Here is a 7,346-nt window from a genome sequence, read left to right as displayed (position 1 = left end):
CTTCCTCCTGTGTCTGTCTTCACATGTGTTCTTTTCTAAGGATACCAGTCCTATTGGGTTAGGCCCACCCTTCTCCCATGTGACTTCATCTTAACTAATTACATCTATAAAGACCCTATCTCCAAGGAAGGTCACATCCTAAGGTACTGGGACCAGAACACGTCTTTTTAGGGCCACCATTCAACCTGCTACAGACTGCTTTCCCTGGGATGATATCTGCCCAGGGCCAGCTCCCCACAGGCCACCCTGTGGTCACCCCTCACAGATGTGGTAACAGAACAGTGGAGGTTAAGGGACCCTGCCCAGCCCCTTCATGACTAGCATAGCCAGGATCAAACTGCCCCCTCGCCCCAAGCATACAGTTGGCGCTTGTGAGGGTACAATGCTTGTGGGACAATAACAACATTGCAGGGACACTAAAGGGCCAGCAAAGGGCTAGTGCTGGACCTTCCTGAGAAGCCAGTGGGCTCTGAGGGGGCCCTGCTTCCCAGCCTGTCATGTGGGGTGGCCCCTATATCACATGAAGCCCTCAAAGCCACACTTTGGGTGATTCTAGAACTCTCTCCACTTTACAGATGGGGAAACTGAGGCCAGGGGGCTCAGGAATGGGCCAAGTCTGCCAGCCTGGGCGTGGTCAGCCGTCCTGCTCCCACTGGCGCCCCCAGCACCTAAGCTTAGAGCAGATGTCAACATTGGGTGGCAAGCCGGCTCGCTGTGGGGTGGTATAAACCAGGATGGCCACGCATCAAAGGGCTAGGTTTGGCCTGTGGCTCCCAGATCCCAGAATACAGCCTGACCTTGGTGATCATCAAGTGACCCCTGTGTGGGCAGCCTGGCCTGGCAGCTGGATGCCCTCCCAGGACAGTGCCCCCCAAGGGAGTACCAGGGGCTGCCCGACGAGGCCCCCATTCTGACTGCCCATGACTCCAGGTCCTTCCTCCAATTTTTGGCCGTGGGGCTCATAGTGCTAGGAGCTGACCCCACAGTGGGAGCCCTGCTGCAGGCCTCTCATGGGGTCCCAAAAGCACAGGGATCTGGGTGGGGCCAGCTTAGGCACCAACCTGCATGGCTTTGAGCAAGTCACTTCCCCCTCGGATTAGGAAGGTGCCTGTGTTAGGCTGCAATGACCTATCCACTTGCTCACAGGCCCCAGGGCAGGAAAGGCCAGGCTGCCACCTGCTGCCTGGGCCTCTGTGTGACCCTCTGGACCACCAGAAGCAGGTGGGCAAATTCCCTGGTGGGGTCCTGAGGAAACAGGGACCAGCTGGGAGGCTTCAGTGGGAGAGATGTCCTTCACTGCCCACCCCCCCGCTACCAGTATGTGCCAGGCCATGGACAGCCAGCTGGATGGTCCCTGCCCCCGCCAAACAAGGGGTGCCCTGTGAACTGGGCGGCAGGCTGGGGCAGGGGAGGGCGTCCTCATGGCGCCACAACCAGGAAGGGACTCTGGTGGGAAGTACGGTGCTCCTGGAAGGGACACGAGAACCAGGGGGCCCAATATAGCCATTTCCTAGAGGTTGAGGCCTGGAGGCAGAGGCAGGGCTATGGACATGGGCAGGACAGAGAGCAGTGTTCCCTGTGAGGCCGTGGTCAAAAGGACAAGCTGCCCGACAAGTGGGCACCAAGAGGGGGTGCACCTCGCCAGGTCAACCGACCCCCACAGCCGTCTTGCCCAGGGGGCTGATGTCCACCTCACTTTGTTGCCCACTGCGGCCTCTGAGGGGATTCGGGGAGGCTGAGGAATTCCAGTAACCGAGTCCCCAGAGACCGTGAGGTCCGCCCTCTGGAGTGAAAGTGAGGAAACCAAGGTGAGGGGAGACGGGGGCTCGAGTGGCCAAGCAGAGCAGGGACAGGACCCACCCTCACGCTTCCCTGCAAACCACCCGTGAGCTGGCGCTTAAGGGGCAAGGCACTGGCTTCGTTCCACCCTCTCCTGAGTGCCCCCAGACGTTCCGCCGAGCTGTGCTGAGTCACCGGGCAGAGGAGGACTGCGGTCGGCACAGGAAGGCTGGGCAAGGCCTCGCCCTCCCGGCAGCTGCAGGGATGCTTAGAGCTTGGCACGCAGCCCAGCCCACTCTCTCAGCCCCCTCGGTGGCTCCCGGGCCTGGTTCCTTGCCAAGGCCTGTCTGCGTCCTCCAGCCGGCCATTCTGGCCTGGTGAGGGCCAAGGGCAGGGTCGGGCTGAGACTTCCATCCTCCACCTCAGGAGAACTTTCCCGGGCCTCTGTGTGCCAGGCTGGGTCATGACCTCTGTCCCCTGGGGCTGAGATACTCCAAGTTGAGATTAGGGGGATTAGTGGGAAGCTGTAAATCCGGGTATCACCTGGGAGGGGGCAGCCCAGGTGAGCCGAGTTCAAGCCCTAGAGAGCAAAATCAAGTAACGAGGTGGGCCCACACCCAGCGCACCTCCCAGAAGGTACGCAGATCCCCGGTGAGTGTAAGGTCGAGAGAGGCAGCCAAAGCAAGGTCAGGTGCAGAGTGCGTGCCTAGGGCTAAGTTACCTGGGCCACCAGGCAGCCCACCTGAGCAGGGGAGACCTGAATGATAGCCAAGGAAGAGAGACAGAGGCCTGGGCCAGGGGTGCTTTGCGAGTCTGCCTCTGGCCGCGTGTGAGGAATGGGCTGCAGGGGTGGAGAGGAGGCTGGATGGTGTGTGAAGGTGCCCTTTCCCGAATGTCTTCACTCACCTGCATTCCTGGAGTTCCTACTCTGTTCCAGGCACCAGCGTGGGCAAAGGCTCTCCCAGGCTTGGGGGTCCACGGCCTAGGGCATGAGGAATTGCAGGACTTGCCCAGGCCTGGATGTGGGCGTGAGGGAAAGAGAAGACCCCAGAGGAAGGCCCCCGGTGTAGGGGGCGGCAGCAGGGAGCTCCAACTGGCCCAGGGAACTGAGGGTCCTCAGGGAGTCTGGGCTGCAGGGGTGCCTTGGGGTCACCAACACAAGGATTGTCTTGAGGGCCCTGAGAGGGGAAAGGCTACCCCCACCCCAGATGGACAGAGAGAGAAGAGGGGGCCTGGAGGCTTGTGGTCTGAGAAATGGCCACTGCACTTGGGGGTTGGGGACCTGGACAGGGAGTGTGGGACAGTGAGCGTTTGCCAGATGCCCCCTGGGAAAGGTACCTAACTGAGCGGGAGTCTGTGAAACTTGGGCTCAGCCAGCCTCCTCAGCTGCCCTGACCTGTGAAGGGGCACCTCGCCTCACCTGAAGAGCAGGTGAGGTTGCCGGTATAGCCCGGCCGCCCTCAGGCTGTGCACAGGCCATGGGAGCAGCCACTGCCAGCAGAGGTTGTGTGGTCGCCAGCTCTGTTCCAGGCCCCCATCTGAGGAGGCTGTGCCAGACCCAACAGCAGGGAGGCTCCCACCGCCAGCCCCCAGTGGTCTTCTGGCCACCAGTCCTTCCCTGGCTGGCCACTCCACTGCTCTCAGCGACACCTCACTCAGGCCACAGGTGGGGGCAAACAGCGACAGGCAAGGCAGAGGGGGGCACAGGGAGGTAGCGTCCCACAGCAGCAGCCCCCAAGCCTGCAGGACCCAGAGGGAGAACAGAGCTGTGGGCAGCAGACAGAGGAGCCGTATGTTGGGTGCCTGGACTGTGTGGCCTCCAGAACGAGGGGAGGGAGGAATGGGTAGTAGGGACCACAGGGAGCAAGGCTGGAAGGGCTGCCTGTGGGGCCTGGGGGGCACAGGTGTGGGAGGACCCAGGGAGAGGAGGGGGTGTGGACACAAGGAGCAAAGAGGGAGTCGGGGGGCTCTAGCCAGTGGAAAGCATGAAGTGACAATTCCAACCCTGACCCAGTCCCACCCCAGGACCTAGACTGGCTCCAAGGAGGGGCAGAGGGAGACCTGACCCTCCTCCTGCCCCCAGCCCACAGCTCAGGATGGGGCAGAGATGGCAGATCCCCAAGTGGCCACCTGTGGGACCAAGGGCAGGTGGAATGAAGCAAATGGGAGGAAAACTTGGGGGCACTGGATCCAAAGGGCCTGGGGCAGCAGGTGGGGGCAGGGAAAGTCCAAACCTTAGGGGCCATGCCCTATCCAGCCTCCAGGCTGAAAGGGTGAGCTGAGAGGGGAGGGCTGTGTCCCCACCTGCCTAGCCTGATCCCAGGGAGAGATGGGTCTCTCTGAAGGCCTGACCCGACCTCGCCTGGCTTCCTCAGGCCAGGTCAGCCCCGCAGAGCCTGTGGCCTTTGCTGCAGCCAAGGCTCCAGACACCTCATGCCCTTTATGTCAGGGGGGCTGCTCCTCACCCAGCACCCAGGTGAGCCTGCCTCCTACTCCATGCCCATCACTAAGGCCTCTGGCTTGAGGCTGGTGATCTGCCCACTGACGTGCGAGTGTTGGAGGGGACAAGGGTCTAGGGCAGGGCTTTGCTGCCACAGGAGCAGGAAGGAGAGACCAGGGCAGCCTCTAGACCCAAAAGGTGGCCCATGCTGAGCAATGCCTCCCTCAAAGTAAACACAGGAGCAGGCTTATATTTTACCTATTTTTGTAATTATGAAAGTAATAGATCAACAAGTGGTGCCGGGACAACTGGATCTTCACGTGCAAAAGAATGACGTCTGATCTCTGCCTCACACCATACACAAAAATCCACTCAAAACTCAACAGCCGGGCTTCCCTGGTGGCGCAGTGGTTGCGAGTCTGCCTGCCGATGCAGGGGACGCGGGTTTGTGCCCCGGTCCGGGAAGATCCCACATGCCGCAGAGCGGCTGGGCCCGTGAGCCATGGCCGCTGAGCCTACGCGTCCCGAGCCTGTGCTCCACAACGGGAGAGGCCACGATAGAGAGAGGCCGGCGTACCGCAAAAAACACCAAAAAAAAAAACCCCAAAAACCCTCAACAGCCTACACGTAGGAGCTAAAACCATAAAATTCTTGGAATAAAACATAGGGGTACATCTTCATGGCAATGGATTATTAGATATGACACCAAAGAAACAAATATAAAACTTTTCTGTATCAAAGGACAACGTAAGAAAGTGAAAAGACAACCTGGGAAATAGGAGAAGCATATATCTGATTAGGCTCCGGAACACATAAAGAACTCTTAAAACTCAACCAAGGGACTGTCCTGGTGGTCCAGTGGTAAGACTCCAAGCTCCCACTGCAGGGGGCCAGGGTTCCATCCCTGGTCAGGGAACTAGATCCCACATGCCACAACTAAGAGCCCGCATGCTGCAGCTAAGACCCCGCACAGCTAAAAACAAACAAAAAAAACTCAACCAAAAAAAGAGAATCCACTTTTAAAAATGGTACAGGACTTGAACAGATATTTCTCTAAAGAAGATATACAAATGGCTAATAAACTCAAGAAAAGATGCTCATTGTCATTAGTCATAAGGGAAATACAAATCAAAATGACAGTATGATACCACTTCTACAAGATATCACTTCACACCTATGAGGATGACTTTGATTTTTAAAAAACAGAAACTAAATAAAAATTTAAAAAGGGTAAAAAAAAAAAAGAACTCTAACAACGGTCACCATCACCAATTAAAGGATCAAATTAAAGATCTGAGATCCAATCAAAAAAAAAAAAAAACCAGAAACTAACAAGTGTTGGCAAGGATGTGGATAAACAGGAACTCTTATACATTGCTGGTGGGAATGTAAAATGGTGCAGGTGGAAAACAGAAAACAGTTTGGCAGTTCCTTAAATAGTTAAACATAGAATTATCATGATCCAGCAATTCCACTCCTTGGTATATGACCTAGATAAATAAAAACTATGTCCACAGAGAGACCTTATAGGAATGTTCCTAGTGGCATTACTCACAATCTCTAAGAGGTAAAAATGACCCAAATGTCCATTGACAGATCAATGGACAACCAAATGTGGGATATTATTCAGTCATAAAAGGGAATGAAGTTATAAAGACAGCAACATGGATGGACCTTGAAAACACTGTGTTGTGTGAAAGCAGCCAGATACAAAGGCCACATACCATATGATGCTTTTTATGTGATATACCCGGAACAGGCAAATTCACAGAGACACAATGCAGGTTAGCAGTTCCCAGAGGATGGGGGAGGAAGAAATGGGGAATGATGACTTAATGAGTACAGGGTGGTATTTTTATGGGGTTTTATGGGGTGATGAAAAAGTTTTGAAACTAGAGAGAGCTGGTGTTTGCACAATATTATGAATAAACTAATGCCACTGAGATGTACACTTTACATATTCGTTGCATGTTATGTGAATATCACCTTAATTGAAATTTAAAAAAAGTCAACTAATAGATATTCCCTGCAGGAAAACTGGGAAATTCTAGAAAAGTGTAAAGGAGAAATTGAATGTAGCCTTACCTGATCCCGCTTGGGGAGCGTACCTCTCCCGAGGCATGTGTGTATTTCTAAGAGCAAACACGTGACCTACTTTGATTAGACTATGCACACTGCTTTCCACCTCAGAGTCTGTCGGAAACCTTACCTGCAGTCATCGCCTTCAGAAACATGACTGGCTAGGTAAAACGAGGATGACTGCAGCGTCCTTCATCCTTCAGGCTGTTCTCAGTGGCCGAGGGTAGGAGAACCGTCACACCTGAGCCCCCAGGGCCCAGGAGAAGAGGTGAAGGGGCAGAGATGTAGCTGCATCCTGTACCCCAAAATCAGGGCTGAGCAGCTGGAGGGGTGCGTGGCGGGGTGGGGGCAGTCCACATAGCCCTCAGGTCCAAATATCAAGTCCACTCACCCCGCTGAGACCTACCTGGAAAGGGCCCTACCTGGAGACTTCTGGGCTGGGGGCGGGGAGGGAGGAGTAGCAGCCCCCTCCCCAGAGGATCAGTGGTCGTAGCCCTGACAGCAATTCTGGTCTGGCTCCACACCTGCCCCCCACCCCTTCCTTCCAGGGTCAAGGGTTGGTGTCCTCTGGGGCCTCTAAATTCTTTAATCTTCCTTCAAAAAGTGGAGCCAAATTCCCCACCTTTTTTTTTTTTGCGGTACGCGGGTCTCTCACTGTTGTGGCCTCTCCCGTTGCGGAGCACAGGCTCCGGACGCACAAGCTCAGCGGCCATGGCTCACGGGCCCAGCCGCTCCGCGGCATGTGGGATCTTCCCAGACCGGGGCACGAACCCTGCATCGGCAGGCGGACTCTCAACCACTGCGCCACCAGGGAAGCCCCTCCCCACCTTTTGAGTGTGGGCTGGACAGAGTGACTTTAACAGTGGAAGCTGCAGGAGGGATGATGCTGGATTTCCAGGACTGGGTCCGCAAAGCCCCCTGGCTGTCTTGGACCACTCACTCAGGGGAGGCCAGCTGCCATGGTGTGAGACACTCAGCAGCCCTCCCAAGAGGCCTATCTGCAGAGGACCTGAGATCTCCTGCCAACAGCCGCATCCTGGAAGCGGGT

This window comes from Mesoplodon mirus (genome assembly GCF_964341445.2).
Source record: "Mesoplodon mirus genome assembly, chromosome: 18".
Lineage (NCBI taxonomy): Eukaryota > Metazoa > Chordata > Mammalia > Artiodactyla > Ziphiidae > Mesoplodon > Mesoplodon mirus.
This window is presented reverse-complemented; position numbering follows the sequence as displayed.